Here is a 17,982-nt window from a genome sequence, read left to right on the forward strand (position 1 = left end):
AATTCTTGCTGTAGGAAATATCAGCATTATCTGAGGGAGGCTGAACAAGCTTATAGAACTATGAATCAGTATTGTCAGGGGGATATTAATAGTAAACCATATTGTACCACACTTACAGAAATGTTCAATGGAGGTGGGAGTAATACTAACATTAATCCAGAACGGTTAAAAGCACAATGCGACTCAACACTGTCACAGGGACAGACACAGACATTCGGTCACACAGCATCTGTGGGGCAGGAAGGAGGTCTTTCCTTAGGGACACAAACCCTACAGTACCCTGAACTTGGAACAAACATTACCACGACTGCCGTTTCTTCCACACTTGGCACACTAGTTGGAATACCATTCATCTCTTTCCTTTTATATAAAGTAATGGGCATTATATACTTCAAAATATAAAAAATAATAGTAATTATTATTAATATTTTATTCTCTTTATAAGTAAATAAATGTAGAAAAAGAAAAAAAAAGATGAGCGATCATATATATATATATATGTGGACATATGTCACATATATCTGCCCTTTCTTTCTTCTCTTCCCTTCCCTCTTCTTTCATTTTCAGTACACTTCCTTACCATCTTTGTTACGTACACAATTTGGAAGGAATAGAACAGGAAGGGGAAAAAGGCCCATTAGGGGAGAATTCGACATATTCACCGAAGGTGCTTCAACGTTCGATTCAAGCGAATACTCAACAGTAGCTACAACAGCATCTACAAAAGATGGTGCATCTACCATATATAATGGTGGTAGATCACCTACAAGAACTAATAATAGAAGGGGGAATCGGCCACAACAACGACCACAACAAAAGCAAAGAACCAATATAAAATATCATCCTACATAATGACACTACCAAACAGTAGGTAGAATCTACTACTGTTGTTGCTGCTGCCCTACATTATAAATAGAACATATAGAACATTTTAAAGAATGTGCAATATCCCCTTCCCCTTTTCCTTCCCTTTCCATTAATTATGTATAAAGTGCATAATGCTGAATACAGTAATATCGCACTTATAAAATGTGCCAAAAAGGAAGAAAAAAAATTCCCACGCACAAGCATCCATCATCATCTATGCGCACATGCACGATCATACATGATCATCCATATATATAATCGTCCATATATATAAATAATCATCCATATATATAATCATCCATATATATAATCATCCATATATATAAATAATCATCCATGTATATGATCATCCATATATATAAATAATCATCCATATATATAAATAATCATCCATGTATATGATCATCCATATATATAAATAATCATCCATATATATAAATAATCATCCATATATATAAATAATCATCCATATATATAAATAATCATCCATGTATATGATCATCATCCATATGTAATCATCATCCATGATGTAACATACGTAATATTGTGTGTGTAGAATGCGATAATTATTTATATAAAGTAGAAATAAAAGTGTAAAAATATAAAAAAAAATTAAAATAAATATATAGAGTATAATCTACATTACAAAAGGACGGAAGAAAGAGTGAAATTTCTCAATATGTAGTATATAATATACACATATTCAATGCATGGGTAAGTTGTGCGCAGTGTATTTATGATATAAGCACGAAAAAAAAAAAAGAAAAGGAACCATTATTCCTAAGTGATCATAAATAAAAAAGAAGAAGAAGAAGGATATACTACAAAATATTACTACGGAAATATGTACACATTCTTCCTTAGTACATAATGAATATAATTCCTGTGTATTATATTCCTTCACATTTTTCCTTATAAATACACGTTTTCTATAACATATGTATAAATATGCACATGTAAAAGGGGGGGGCGGGGGAAAGAATATTTTGTATATATGTTGACTGTACTATATATACGTTAAAAGGTTCTTAATAATTCCTTCTAATAATAGGGAAGCCCAAATTAATAGTACATATTGAAATTCTTAACTGGGAAGGAGAGAAATTTTTTCCCCCTCCTTTCTTCTTTTTTCCTTTTTTTTTTTGGGGTTTTTTTTTCCGCTTTTTATTTCATTTTACTTTCCTTGATGGTAGTGGTGGTGATTTTCCCAATTCTGCTGTTGCCCTAAATTATATATATATATATATATGTAACCATTTTGATGGTAAATATAAATAATTTAGAGCAACATTTCCTTAAGGAAATTGAAAAAAATATGCACGTTATTGATAAAGGAAGAAAAAATAAAAAAATTTGGAATGTGTGCTCGTTCTTATAATCATTACCAGAACAAACAAACAAACGAAGTGCCCTCACACAATCACTCTACATATATATATCTATTCTTCACATATATATGAATGCACATATATATGAATTCACATATATGAATGAATATATATGAATAATTTCTAACATATAAAATGCACATTACACATATATACATAAAGAAGCAATATCCACATATGAACAATGGCAAAAGTAATACAATTTATTCCATAATATAAATTTATACACATATAATACTCTTTATGCGCACAAAGTAATAAAATGCAAAAAAAATAAGAATACATACACATATTCCACCCAACAATTCCACCTAACAACATCTTCTGTAGGACCAGAATCACTGCAATGTGAATACATTACCTTCCAAACAAATATATAACCATTTCAAGAGTGGTGGACATCATCAATGTGACAACATCGATTCTTGGGAAACAGGAATAAGGGACATATTGGAAAGTGGATTACAGAGTAGCTTGAAATATCAAACAGGGAAATATGCTAAGGATATTGCAAATGCATGGTGTTTATTATCTAAGGTGAGTACAGAAAAAAAGGAACAACCACTATGTACCGTAATTTGTGACTTCTTTTACTATTGGCTGGGTGATTTATTATCTGGCAAATTGAAGGAGCTCGAACTTTCACTTCAGAAAGCTATGAAACAAATTACCGAAAAATTGGATGGGTTTAACACATTCTGCGCGAAAAGCAATGCAATTAAATATTTGGACAAGGAATTTGAACCTCGTCGAAAAACCATCTTTGACTATTATTACGATTACCGAACCATATGGAACGAAATAAAAAGTTTTGCCTCCTCTGAATCAAGTAGGTCTCTATGTGCTGCTAAATATGAACAATACCTAAATGCAGCTGATCAAGCTTATAGGCAGTCAGAAGCAAGTGCTGACAATGATAATGATGACTTCTGTACCAAATTTAGGGAAAAGTTCGAGGGGAGTGGCAATGGTAAGGGAAAAATTTTAAAACCATCAGACCTACTGTCTAAAGCAAAGTCCCCAGAGGATCTTGCATCAGACACAGATAACGAAGGGGAGGACGGGGAAGACGAAACGGACCTGAGTAGTTGCTTAACACAGTTGTCTGCAGCAATTCCTGAATTAGCAGAAACAACGCCAGCACTTCATTCACCACGAAAGGGTGATGGTGGTGCCACTGCTGCTGTGTCCTCCATACTAGGAATAGGAGCATTACCACTAACCACATTTTTTTTATATAAGGTAAGCATAATTAACATAATTATAATAGAGCTATATATATACATATGTACATATATACATATGTATATATGACTATATGTACATATTTCGTCCCTCTTTTTTATCGTAGTATAATCTTTTACCTGATTGGATCCATAACAAATTTAAAAGAGGCAGTAATAGAAGCAGCAGGAGAAGAGGAAAAAGGTTAGTTGATCATCATTTTGATGCGTTTACAGAAGACGACTCAACAACATTATGTGACTCCACAACAGAGTATTCCACAGCATCAGAATTTGATGTGCAGTCTACAAGAGCAGGAACAACGAATAATGGAAGACAACAACAACAGCAGAGGCAACGCAGGAATGTTAGTTACCATCCTACATAAAAAAATGTAGGTTATCATCCCTAGATAAAATTTTTTTTTCCCCCAGGCGTAACTATAATGACTTGCAGCCATAGGAGAATTATCAACATTAATTTATGCAAATGAAGGAAAGAAATATAAAAAATTTTGGATAATTTGATAATTCCCATTTTTTCACATGAATAAAAATTTTGATAATTTCAATTTTCACAAATTTACACTTTCCATGAATTACACTTTTCAGAAATTTATAATTTCACAAATTAACCAATACAATTCCATATTTTTGTATAAATAGCATGCAATGCAATGCTCACAAAAAAAAGGTGAAAATTCTATATTTAAACATATGGAACTTATGTGATTATGCATATCTTCTCATTGAGTCCTCTCGTAGATGCTTCTCTACAGCGACGCAGAACAAAAGTACGAAGCACTATAACTATTATACGCATGAATAAGGAACACTATTTTAGTAGTGTAATCGTATCGTGCTGTATAGAAAATGATCGCAGTACTAATTTCACTCGACGTACTTTTTACTCTTATAGAATATTTATACTTTAGATGAGTTATTCACACTTCAAGGAAAAAAGGAAGTAAGGGAGCATATAAGAAATTTCATTATTCCCTTACGTCATACTTTGTTTTTTCCAATACGCTCATTCTCTTCCCATACATTTTTGTTCCCTTAAATTATATATATATGCACATATATAATGATTTTGATACATATACACCATACCGTTACCATTTCATAAGAGTTAAACAGTATATGTATTATTAGGAAAGGGTAAAAATTTAATATATTTATTCATGCATAATCATGAAGTAAATAAAAGGGGGGAGCGTACGCACACACATATACATTTCGTCAGTAGTAATAATAAAATAAAAAAAAAAAAAAAAAAAAAAGAGTCCCCAAAAAATAAAGTTATTATGTACATATGAAATATATACATAGAAATATACACATAAACAAAGAAATAAATGAACAATGGCACCACCACCACAACCACCAACACAGGTTCGTTCTCTTATTTTTGATTAATAATATATACGTACATATATACATACATATATATACACATATGTATGTGTACACATATATATATATGTATATGTATGTATATACGTGTATATGCATAAAAATATATATAAATATGTGCGCATGCGCACACACAAAGTGTTCTTCACAAAATAAGAAGTAGTACACAGGAATGTTCGTCCAAACAAGGGAGTATATACATACACATATATATATATATATATATATATATATCTGTACGTATATATATATATGTATGTTTTGCTCCCCACTTCCATATTATTTGTAGGTAAAGGATGTAAGTCAGTTGCCCTCAGTCGGAATATATCAGAAACTCCAAGAAGCCGATCGGTCCAGAGCTAATATACCCGCAAACAATACAGCAGAGGGTTTACTAACTACACAACTGGGTGATAAGGATAAAGCAGATTCCGTTCTTGCAGCATGGTATTACGTAGCTCAAAAAAAGGGGAATAATATGGAATATAGTAAATACTGTAATTTCTTGTATTATTGGTTAGGGAATATGTTAACTGAGAAGTCTGGGGGTATATCATTCTATAGTGCTTTGAATAGCATGTATGCCGCACTAGAGAATTTAGGTATTGAAGGTGAATGCCCCAATATAAACACTCTTATTACCACTGATAGCACAGTTTTCAGCCGACGGAAATCCATATTCGATTATTTACATGATGGTACTACTATACAGGAACAAGGACTTACTAGTATGTCCCACTGTACCAAAGAATATTCTGAATATCTGAAGAAAATTAAGGATAGTTATATTATGGTAGAAGAAAATTGTGCAACTGCAACAGAAAAAAACAGTGATGACCCATGTTGTAAGTTACTCAACGGAAAAGAACAAGGAGGTGAAAAACCGACTCGGGAGGACTTATCAAAGTTAACATGCCAAGTAGTGGAAAAATCACAAAGGCAAGCGGCAACTCTGCAAAGTACAGATCCTCTTCAGGGAACAGAACTTCCAAGTGGTGGTGCATCGCATCGTCACGGCCCTGCTGCTACTGCTGCTATCTCCTCCATACTAGGAATAGGAGTAGTCCCAACAATTGCTTTCCTTCTTTACAAAGTGAGTAATTACTAAAATTATAATAGATCTATATATATATATATATATATACCTACATATACATATATGTACATATATTTATATATATAGGTATATATATATATGTATATATGTGTGGACATGTGGACATATATATATAATACACCTTTCCACCCTCAACTCCCTCATTTCCTTTCCTTCCCTTACACTTCTCTTTCATTCAGTATGATCTTTTACCTTCTGGCATACAAAACATCTTTGGTGGAAGCAGGAACAACGCTCCCAGAAGAGTAAAAAGATCCAATAGACCTACTTTTAGTACTTTGATAGACGAAGATTCTACATATGCTTCAACAGACTTCTCGACAGATTATTCAACAACAGCAGATGATCATTCTACCATATATAATGGTAGATCACGACCATCTACCACCAGAAAAGAAAGAGGAAGAACAAATACTGCACCAAGTCATCATCACCGGAAGAATGTAGCTTATCATCAAATTTGATGTCCACCCCCCCTGCAACCATCCCCCCTTCCTTTCTTTTTTTTTTATGTACATATGTGTGTATCACAGACACCCCCAAACTACCTTACATAAAAAATGTGCTTATGCGCATCGTTTTTTGTGCACAACCTAAACATAAATTTAATGATGATGGAAAAAACAACGAATCATCATCATCCATGAAGAAGGGGGGAAGCATCATCATTATTATTTTTTTTTTTTTGAGCATAATAAACTACGGAAATATGGTATATATATATATAGAATAATTTATATTTTTACGTGTTAGGAAAAAAGAAGGAAGGAAGGGAGTGAAGGTTTGCTGACAAATAGTAAACATAATATGTGCACATATATATTTCTTACATAAATGAATTATTTGTAAACATACTCACATCAAGCACAAAAAAAAGAAGAAAAAAAGGAGAAAAAAATGGGGAAGTTATCATATTACTAATACAACATAAATGAATAAAAGAAGGGGAGAGTGCATATATATATATATCAAGGAGTAGCATTATTATTATGGTAAGGAATTAGTATGGTAAGGTATTATTATCGAAGGTATTATTATGGTAAGGTATTATTATGGTAAGGTATTATTATGGTAAGGTATTATTATGGTAATGTATTATTATGGTAATGTATTATTATGGTAAGGTATTATTATGGTAAAAGGGTGTGCATATGGTAAAGGGTTCATATGGTACTTTTTTTTTTTTTTTTTTTTTTTTTTTTTAACATATCATTTGCATAATTCCTCTGTGTGTATTATATATCCTCGTTTCATTTGTTTATTTTATGAATGTACAATTTGTAGTAGATATGGGTAAATGTACATATTTAAAAGGGAAGCAAAAATGAATATTCCATACAGGGAATATACGCTGAATTGTATTAGCACTTTTTTATAATCGTCCTTCACATACATAACAATAAAATATAAAATAATTAATATATATATATATTAAAATTTTTACCCAGCACAGGAGAAAATGGTATTCTTGTATATACAATTATGATGGCATGTAAATTGTAATATAATGTTCTATAAGTAATCCCATACAAATGACAATAATAAATTACATAGATAAAAGATGTATTATGAAAGGAATTGGAATTATTGCCCCATCTCTCCATCATTATTTTGCTAGTTTGAACATAATTCGCTTCCATATTTTGTAATCCAATTATATTCATAACAAACAATTATACCATGTACAACATGACATAATTACACCATGTATACATAACATAATTACAATGTACATGGTAATTACTATACATGACATAATTATGATGTGCACGTGCATACATATACATGCATATACATGCATAAGTAGTACGTGCATATACATAAGTAGTATATGCATACATATACATAATGCATGAACGAGTCCTTTGACAAAAATTAAGCAAATATATGTACATTATTAATGGAGCAAAGTAAAATAAAAAGAAAAGAAATAAAAAAGTTTGATAAATTCGATAGAAACTTCCATATTTTTCATAATCATAAAAAATATATATATATATATATATATATATATATGTACAAAATATTCAAAACACATGAACACATTCTGTATAAATAAATGAAGAAGGGAAAGAAGGCAACTTTGTGTAGAAAATTTTTTCAATGTAGAGTGCATGTACAAAAGGAATATACAAAAGGAGCATATGTATACACACGTACATAAACCATGAGTGGAAGTGTAAGGAACACTAAGGATTCGTTCTCGTCCCATCCTTATTCAAGCATGAATTGCTGCACATTATGTATATAATATTTTATGTCCATAATTTAGTAAATTATGGAATAAAAGCACATACGTATAATTTGCCAATTACACTTTTCAGGGTCCAGGTTCAGTTACATTACCCTCAGAAACCATTTACAAAGGTTTCGAGGGAAGGAATTGTTCAGCGCCCTATGGGAGGGAGAAATACTGTACGGGGGCAGTAGTAGATGGCGTAAATACCGCATTAAGGAAGAAAGGAATTACTGATCCGAATTTGGCCGCCAGAATTGTTAGAAACTATTATTATGCATGTACGGAGAACAGGGACGACCCTTCCGACAATACACCATGTTATTTTTTGTACTTCTGGATTTGTACTGAAATAGAAAAGAGAATGCCTTCGGGTCTAGTATTGGGGGATTTCATGAGCCCTATCTACACAGCACTGGGGAAGTACATATTTGAGGGTAAGAGGAAAAGGGTGTGCGAAGAATTATATCCAAAAAGTACTAAGGACTCATTCCCATGGGCTAAAGAATTTTTCGATTATGAATATAACATTGAAGCTTTAAAGAAAAGGCAAGAGTGTAGTAGATATAGGGATAGTCAGGATTACAGCACGCATCGTACAAGTGTTCAAGTAAAATATCAATGGTTATGTTCTTCTGCTTGTAAGGACAGTGAAAATATATATTGTACGGAATTTAGGAGTAAACACTGGAATAATGGTGAGTGTAAATCGTGGGACGAACTAAAATTAACATGTCCCGAAGCAGAGAAAACAATGACCCAGTCTAAGACCACACTAACGGTAATAAAAAAAAAAAAAAAAAAAAACACCCACCCACCACAACAACCACCTACATATATATATGAATACATATATATATACATACATATAAACTATATATATATATATATATAACTCCCCCCCACCCCTCAAACAACACCCAACTTCCACCCTAAACAACACTTGTAGAAAACGCATTTGGAAATGCTAACTTCAAGAGTAAAGTATTATGATAGGTTTAAAAAAGACAGTAAGAATTATTGTGAGTATCCCTGTTTCCCAAGAAAAAAAATAGCGACTGCATTAGAGAAATATTTTAGTGAAGGCAAATATGCCACTGTAATTGCAAATGCTTTATGTTATGTTTCTTCAATGGAGAAGCAAGAAAAGGACTCGGAATTATTGGAAGAATTGGAAGATGAGGGAGATGAAGAAGAAGAGGAGGAGGAAGATGCAAGAAGAATGAAAGGAACGGACGAACCAGATAATGGGAAACGTTGTAAATTTTTCAATTTTTGGTTAGGCTACTTATTACATAAAAAATTGAACGAAACCACTACTTCATTTTCCACTGTAATAGGGGTGATTAACAACCTCCTTGAGAACATTCCTGAGGGGGATAAATGTCCCCTCCCAGACCCTACCCTCACCAAAGACGCCCTCAACCATAGAAGAATAGTCTATGAATATTTCATAGACCATGCTAAAATAACAGAGGATTTGAGTAGGGCAGCTCCCACTCCTGATTCCGTTTCCCCTACTTCTACTAAACCCAATTGCAGTAAAAAATATAACGAGCACCTAACGGCCATTACTAAAGCATGTTCTGCTTTGAAAACATACTGCAGTGGGGATAAAAAAAGTACTGATTCCTATTGTACAGAGTTCGATACGACGTATAGAATTTTCTGTGAAGGGGAAGGAATATCAAAATTGCAATGTACTGAAGTGTCTGCAGAGGAGGAAGGAGGGGAGGAGGACCTCCTCCTCCCTTCCTCTTCCTCCCTCTCTGAGGTTAGTGAGCTGCCTCCTGACGACCCAACTGGTAGTTGCACTGAACAGTTGAGTGGGGGGACAAGCACGACCAACACCACCCCCACTGCTACCGTCGTATCTTCCATCCTAGGAATAGGAGCACTACCAGCGGCTGCCTTTTTTTTATATAAAGTACAACTGCAATTATCACTATATATACTACTATATATACATATATAAACATGTATATGTAGAAAACATATATATATGCTTATGTTATATATATGTAGACATATATACATATATATATTTCAACACATCCCTCCTTGTCGCAGTATAAACTTTTACCCCCCTGGATACATAGTGCATTTGGATTGAACAACAGCAACAGAAGAAATAGAAGGAACAGAAGATCAACCGCCCGACAACAACAATGGGACGACAACACTCTAACAGACGACGACGCCTTAACAACGGAATATTCGTATAATAGTTCCACAGGAACAGATCCCATGACGGAATATTCTATCCCTTATATTAGATAAGTTCCCTTCTTCCCCTCTTCTTCCTTTCCCTTCCTCAGTACCCTTCTTTTTTTTTTTTTTTTTTTTTTTTTATTAATTACTCATTCTCCTTTAAAGAAAAAAATTATCATTCTCCATTCCTTTTCTTTCCTTCCTAACAACGTGCAATGAATACGACTCAGTGCTCTCTCATTTTATTTTTTCCACCCTTTTTATATCTGAACACTTATAAAGAACAACAATACAAGAAAAAAAATACAAAAAAAAAAAAGTTTTCTTGAGCGCATGCACATATACAACTGCATTCATAATTTTTTTAAGTGCTCAAAATATGTGAGCATAATTTGCTCCTCTTGCACTATTAGGAGAGCGACATAATTAGAGAGTGTGGGCCACTTCCCCTGCAAAATACAAACCACTCCCATTACATTTGAACTTAAAAATTTTACAGCAATATAAAATATAATAATGAAATCATTTTTTTTTTTTCTCATTATTTCAAAGTACCACATCCTTTTTCATTAATTTATTATGCATTCCAATTAATTTTTAAATTTTAAGAAAGATAAAAAAAAAGTTTTAAAAGTTAAAAATTTAAATAAAAAAAAGTTTAAAAGTAAAAAGTTTACACCTTCAGCGCACACACACCTACAATGAAACAATAAATTCCGCGCACCGAGCGACCTAACGAACATTCTGTATTTAAAGAAAAAAAAAAAAAAGGAATCAAACAACATGATATCTTTTGGGAGACTTTCAATATTGTTCTTTGTTTTATGCTCGTGGGGGAATCCTAACCATGTATGACAGCAAAGGCTCTATTTCTAAAATTCGCATAATCACTATTATTAAATTTTTTCACTTTTAATAAAAATGAAAAAAAAGAAGGAAAGGAAAAAATATATATTTTTTTTTCAATGTACATCTTTTTCTTTTTTTTCAGGTGAGTGCAAAGGGCATATATGATTCGTCAGATCAAAGAACCGTAGGGTCATTTTCAAGTGGAAATAGTACAAAAACACTACCATAAAAATCGAGTAAATACCCTTTTGGTCGTAGTACAAATTCCTCCAATAAGAACAATACCACCTTTGGAGGAATGTGCAAGAAATTACACTCTAAGGTTAACTCAGGACCGTCACAATGCACGAAAAATAAAACATAGAATAAAAAAGCAGGGAGTCGATGTGCATTTAAAACATCCTTCAGTAAGTTCACATGTTGTAAAAAGATGGCATGTGGTAAAATGAGTACTAAATCCTGGTTAATTCTTATATTGGTTTTTTCAGTTTTTTATCCAATAGTTATGTTTCCCATTTCCGGCGTTATTCTTCTCTTTGGCTCCGATGCAAATTCTATGCCACCTGAAATGATCCATTTAGTTATAGCAGCAGCTCTTTTAATCTTGGGATTAATCTATATGGGTATACTAATCTGGTTCTATCGTTCAAAAACATGGATCCGTTGTATTGAAAAAAACATCAACCTAAAAAACTGCACTAAATAGACAACAACAATACCAAATTGTTTATTATAGGAATAACAAAAAATACAAAATTTGTTCATTAAAGGAATAACACAACAATAGCAAACATTGTTCATTAAAGGAACCACAAACAATAGCAAACATTGTACACTAAATAGACAACAACAATACAAAAATTTGTTCATTAAAGGAATAACAAACAATACAAATACCAACATAGGAAGGTGTGTTAAGGGTGGTAGAGTAAAGGGGAAGTTAGGGGGAGGGGGAAAGTGCATACTTTATTCCATTCCTCCATTTTTAAAGTCTGTGTGTGGGGGTGTAAGGGGGGAACTTTGCAAAGCTCATTACACTTTGCAGATATGCAACATATGCATATATATATATGATATATATATATAAAGGGGGTAAACACCCATATTGATGGAGGAGGAATCTTGTATGGAATGGATATGGATGTCGTAGTAATGTTCCACACAAATCTATACATAAATCTAATTGTGCTCCATTTCCTTTTGTGCTATAACATTTCTGTTGCAATCTGCACACTGGACACACATAAATATATGTAGATAATGTGTGTATGTGTGTGTGTACACGTTCAACAATTATTCATTATATATATGTGTGTGTGTATAACATTCATGTCGTATAGATGCTCCTGGATTTGTGTGTAAGTTCGGTACGGTACATTCGAGATTCAGGAATATTTTGTTCTTATGCATATGTGTTTGATGAGAAAATAAATTATTTTGGATGTTTATAATATTCAATAAGTGGATGCAGGCACATATATAGTGCTGTGAACTATATTCACTCATTTATTCCTTATCACCGTATATGTTACAATATATAACTACACAAATCGTGATTCATTAAATTACGACTCCATGAAGGAAGATAATGATACATATATAATCTTCCATATACATTAAACGCATATCCCCTAAGAGAACACAAGTACACCCTGTGACCTTTAAAACCCTTGAAACCCCCTCGAAAAATGAAGGAAGTGACAGAGGGGGGGTGGGCAAGGAATTGCGTACTTCTATGTACACAGCATTTGAGGGAGGATGGGGGAGAGTTCGAGTAAAGGTAGTAATATAATACTATGAATAAAGAAATACAATGCAATATTAATGAATACGTATATGATAAAGAGAGGGAAGAGAAAAATAAAAAAAATATCTGTTCCATATGAACTGTATACTACACAATATATATGTGATAGCAATTTTTAAATTAACCACTCCTCCCCGTCTCCAAACATATAACAATAAAATTTACACTAACATTGTATGGTGGAATTTTTGTCCAAGAGGAAAATTTTCATTTTTATGTATATAATAATAAATGGTGAATGGTACAAATAATAATAATGCATTGCTTCCAATAATCACTTGCACAGCATACTATACTATAACACCTAGAGGAAAAATAAAGAAAAAATGCACAGGAGAAATTTGAAATTCTTCTTCTTTGTGTTATTTTGTTATATGGGTATGTTTCTGTATAAGGGACTAACTGTTCATACTTCTCTTCCTTAATTATATGCATGTGCACATATGTAATATTTTTGGATCCACATACATATGTGTGTGTTTTTGAAAAGTGCTATCATTTCTTTAAGAATGAAAGGGTGCATAAGTACTACTATTATATGAAGGAAAGGAAAGAAAGAAAATAAATAAGTAAAACAATTCCATATTCTCATATTCATCCCTCCTTATTCATTTTGGGGAATGGGCACAAAAATTCCTCCACACATGAACACATTCTGTGTACAAATATATAAAGAATATATGTCAAATTAAATTTATTATATATACAACAGAGAAAAGTGTACAAATATAAACAATGACACCTAAGGCAACAGCGATATTAACGGTTCGTTAACACCCCAACTACCCCCCTTCTTTTTTTTTAATTCAAAATGGATATATATACATATTATGCATGTGTAATATTTGATGTGCAAAATAATAAGTTCTTGAATAAAAAAATGCATAAGAATATATGCATATATTCTGTTTTAATTATATGTTTGTAGAAAGCACAGTTAGACGAAGTATTACCCTCAAAAATAGCGTACGATGGTTTTGGCAATGAGTCCTTTGGGGGCTGCGGTATCGGTTTTAAGAGTGTTATAGAGGACGCCCTAGAGAATTTTAGCAATATTAAGGCCAAAGCAGACATTATTAAGGAAGCAGTAGATAAGGTATGCGAAATGATAAGTTCAGGGAAGGGGGAAGATGAGTCCTGTTATTATTTTTATTTCTGGTTAGGGGAGTTAGTCCTTGATGGAGTGGATGATGCTACATTTAAGAGTGCTATGGGGAAGATCTATAGCGCAGTAGATGGGAAGGCGAACAAATTTAAATGTACAAATAAATACCCCACTATTACCATACAAGAAAGAACGGGGGACAACAACAACGGCGGAGGCACTCTTTTCCAACATATGAAAAAGGTACATGACTACTACAGGGATTATGCAATGATAATGCACTACACAACGCAGCACAATAATTCCTGTGATGAAGCAGTTTCTTCCTATTTGGGTGACCTTGATAAATCTTACCAATTTATGGATGCAAAATGTGCCAATGGCAGTGGTGAGGACAATCGTAAACCCTATTGTCAAAACTTCAACACCTGGTTCAGCAGTGACACGAAGTATAAGACACTATTAGAACAGAAATGTACTGTAGTAACTGCACCAGAGCCTCCTGCAGCAGCAGATACAGAAGCTCAAAGATTACCAGAGGCACCATCTCCCTCCACTGCTATTGCAACCATTACCATCCCTTCCACAATAGGCACCACAGTAGTAGGCCTTGCAATGTTTGGTTCTCTCTTATATAAGGTAAAACTGTAATTATAATAGGAAATATAAGTAGTAATACTATTTAATAATATTTATTCCCCATTGAAAGTAAATACAGAATAGATTGTGTACATTGTGCACTATAAATATAAATATATATTATTATAAAATATATACATATGTAGACATATATATATATTTCTGCCCTAACAATCGTCCAACCCCCTTCCCCTTCCCTTTTCACTCCTTCATTCAGTATAATCTGCTGCCTCATTGGATAAATGGCATCTTCCCTAAGGGCAAAAGAAAAAAAAGGAGATCCACCGTGGGACGCAACTTTGACGACAATTTAACAGACGACGACAACTCAACAACATATTCAACAATAGCAGAATCAACATTCGACTCGTCAACAGATGATAATTCTACCATATATAATGGTAGGCCAACACCATCTATCACCAGAAGAAGAAGAGCAGCAAATAATGGTAGAAGAGAAGGAGGAAGAAATGAAAACAGGAAAAACATTAGTTATCAAAGTATGTAATATTTTCCTCCCTCCCCTCCCTCACTAAGTGTGACACAAACACTCCACTAAATAAACTACACTAAGTGTAAACTGCACTAAGTGTGATAACCTCCACTAATTACGTCCATTAGGTGCCCCCCCAATTTTTAACATACTTCTATTTCTATATATATAAAGTTGAAGAAAGAACATTCACAGGGAGAAATTTACCTTTCAAAAGACGTAGAAGGGGGGGGAAGTGAAAAAGAGTACTATTAATATGAAATGAATACATAACAAGCCAAAAGATAAAAAAAAAAAAAAGGAAGGAAGGGTGTTCTAATGTATGAAATATAATAAGTATTCAAAAAGGGAAGGAAAGAGGGGAAGAAGGTGTAGAACCTCGGATGGGAAGCTCAAATGGTGTACATAATGGGAGCATGCACATATTCCACCCATATATATATAAGTCACACAATATGTACATTAAAAAATATTAATAATTTTTATGAATAATAGTAAAACACGTTCCAATAATGCATACAGAAATTTTTGATGAGGCAAAAAAGAAAAAAAAAGAAATTGCACCTCCCTATATAAATGGAATAGCAGGAACGTGATATAAATAATAATAATAATACTGAAGGAGGTACCCCATAATAGAATAAGAATAAGGTAAATAAAAAAAGAATGGAACCAAAAAAAAAAAAAAAGAAAAGAAGAAAAAAAGAGCAGCGACTAATTAACAACAGAATAGGGAGCAGTAGGATTAAAAAAAAAAAGTGCATGTACAGAAATACAAAAAATTTTTCCCTGCTGAAAATTTTTCTGTTCATGAAGGAGGAGGAGGAGGAAAAAGAGTACTGCGATCCCCTTATGTATATAACAAACTGAGGAAGGGAAAAAAGCATAAATAATAGTGTACATTTATGTTAGGTATATAGTTATGCGTGACACCCATTCCGAATAATGTAGTGGATGGGGGGGAGGTGCGAAGAAATATATGAGGGAATTCCTGATTTTTTTTTTTTTTTCTTCTTCTTCTTTTTTTTTTTTTTTTGTACTTTACCATTATGGCACAATCGTTCCTACTTCTTCGTCCTAATTACCTATATATAATGATTTGAAAAAAAAAAATATATGGTGAATTATGTTTGTTTAAGAAGAATTTGTTTAAGAAGGGAAGTAGTGTGTACGATCTAAGGAAGTTTGAATTTAATATGCATAATCATTGGAAAGGGAGGGGAATTGTATATAGATTCGTATGTATATATATATGTATGAATAAATTTCTTAACATAAAATATATATAATAATATAGAAAGGAAGAAGAATAGTACCAATAAACAATCGCAATGACAGGTGTAAGTATGAGGTGTAAGGAAGTTAAGCGATCAACATAAGGAAATGAATTCTCCTTTTACAGTTCATAATTGAATATATATATATATAACACTTTATGCACAGGGTAATAAATTAAAAAGTAAAAAATACATATTCTACTTCCATACATATTTATATTTTTGTAGGGTGGAAGTTCAATTACATTACCCTCACAAGAGGAATATGCTAAATTCAACATAAGAAATGATTGCTCAGGGCGAAATGCTGGGGTACAGTACTGTAACCAGAGTGTAGTGAACGATGTAAAGAGAGCATTAAGTCACGGGGGGATACGTGATGAGGAGTTGGCCAGGAAAATTGTGAAAAATTATTATAACGCATGTAAAATGGACAACAGCGGCACACCCTACTGGAAACCCTGTTACTTTTTGTTCTTCTGGATATGTACTGAAGTAGAGGACAAATTGAAGACAAAAGGAACTTTTCAGAAAGCGATGAAAGACATTTACACAGCACTGAAGAATTTTCCATGGAGGAAGGACGTTAAATTCCAAAGGGAATGTACAAATATATACCCTGAAATTATGAAATCTTTCTTCGAATACCCTAAAGATTTTTTTAATTATGAATATAACATTGAAGCTCTGAATAAGAAAGACAATTGTAGTGTTCTTTCTCGTAGTCCAGAGTTCACCGCACATCGTGCGAATGCGCAGGTTGGATATTCATGGTTATGTACTGCTTGTAAGGATTATACGAATGAATATTGTAATGAATTCAAACACAAATATATGGGGGACGGTATAAACTGCAATAGTGATACCATACCAAAATTAACATGTACTCCAGCACCACTACCAATACCTGAACGAACGGTAAAAAAAAAAAAGGGATGGGGGTAAAGGAATCGCCGTTCCTGTGCGCGCTCTTCCTCCTCCTTCTTCCTCCTATTCTTCTTCCTTTTTCTTCCCTATGAAGAATAGACAGTTATATACATCATGCAGATATAATACTTCATACGTAACATAATGAACAGACAGGAAGTACATATATATATTCTTCGCTATTCTCACATTTATAGGAGAAATGTACGCAAGGACTACCCTCACAGAAGGTATATTGCCAGATCGGCGAAGCGCAGGAGGAGTATAAAGATAGTGAACAGTGCAGAACGGAAGGAATAGGAGGGGAGGTGGATATTGTATTAAAAGGATGTGGGATCCCTGGGGAATATGGGGATCAAATTGTACGTGGCTTTTGTTATGCATCTAAAATGGGGAATCCCCCGAATCCCAGTAATGACTGGTGTTC

Source organism: Plasmodium coatneyi, chromosome 5 (genome assembly GCF_001680005.1).
Source record: "Plasmodium coatneyi strain Hackeri chromosome 5, complete sequence".
In the NCBI taxonomy this organism is placed as follows: domain Eukaryota; phylum Apicomplexa; class Aconoidasida; order Haemosporida; family Plasmodiidae; genus Plasmodium; species Plasmodium coatneyi.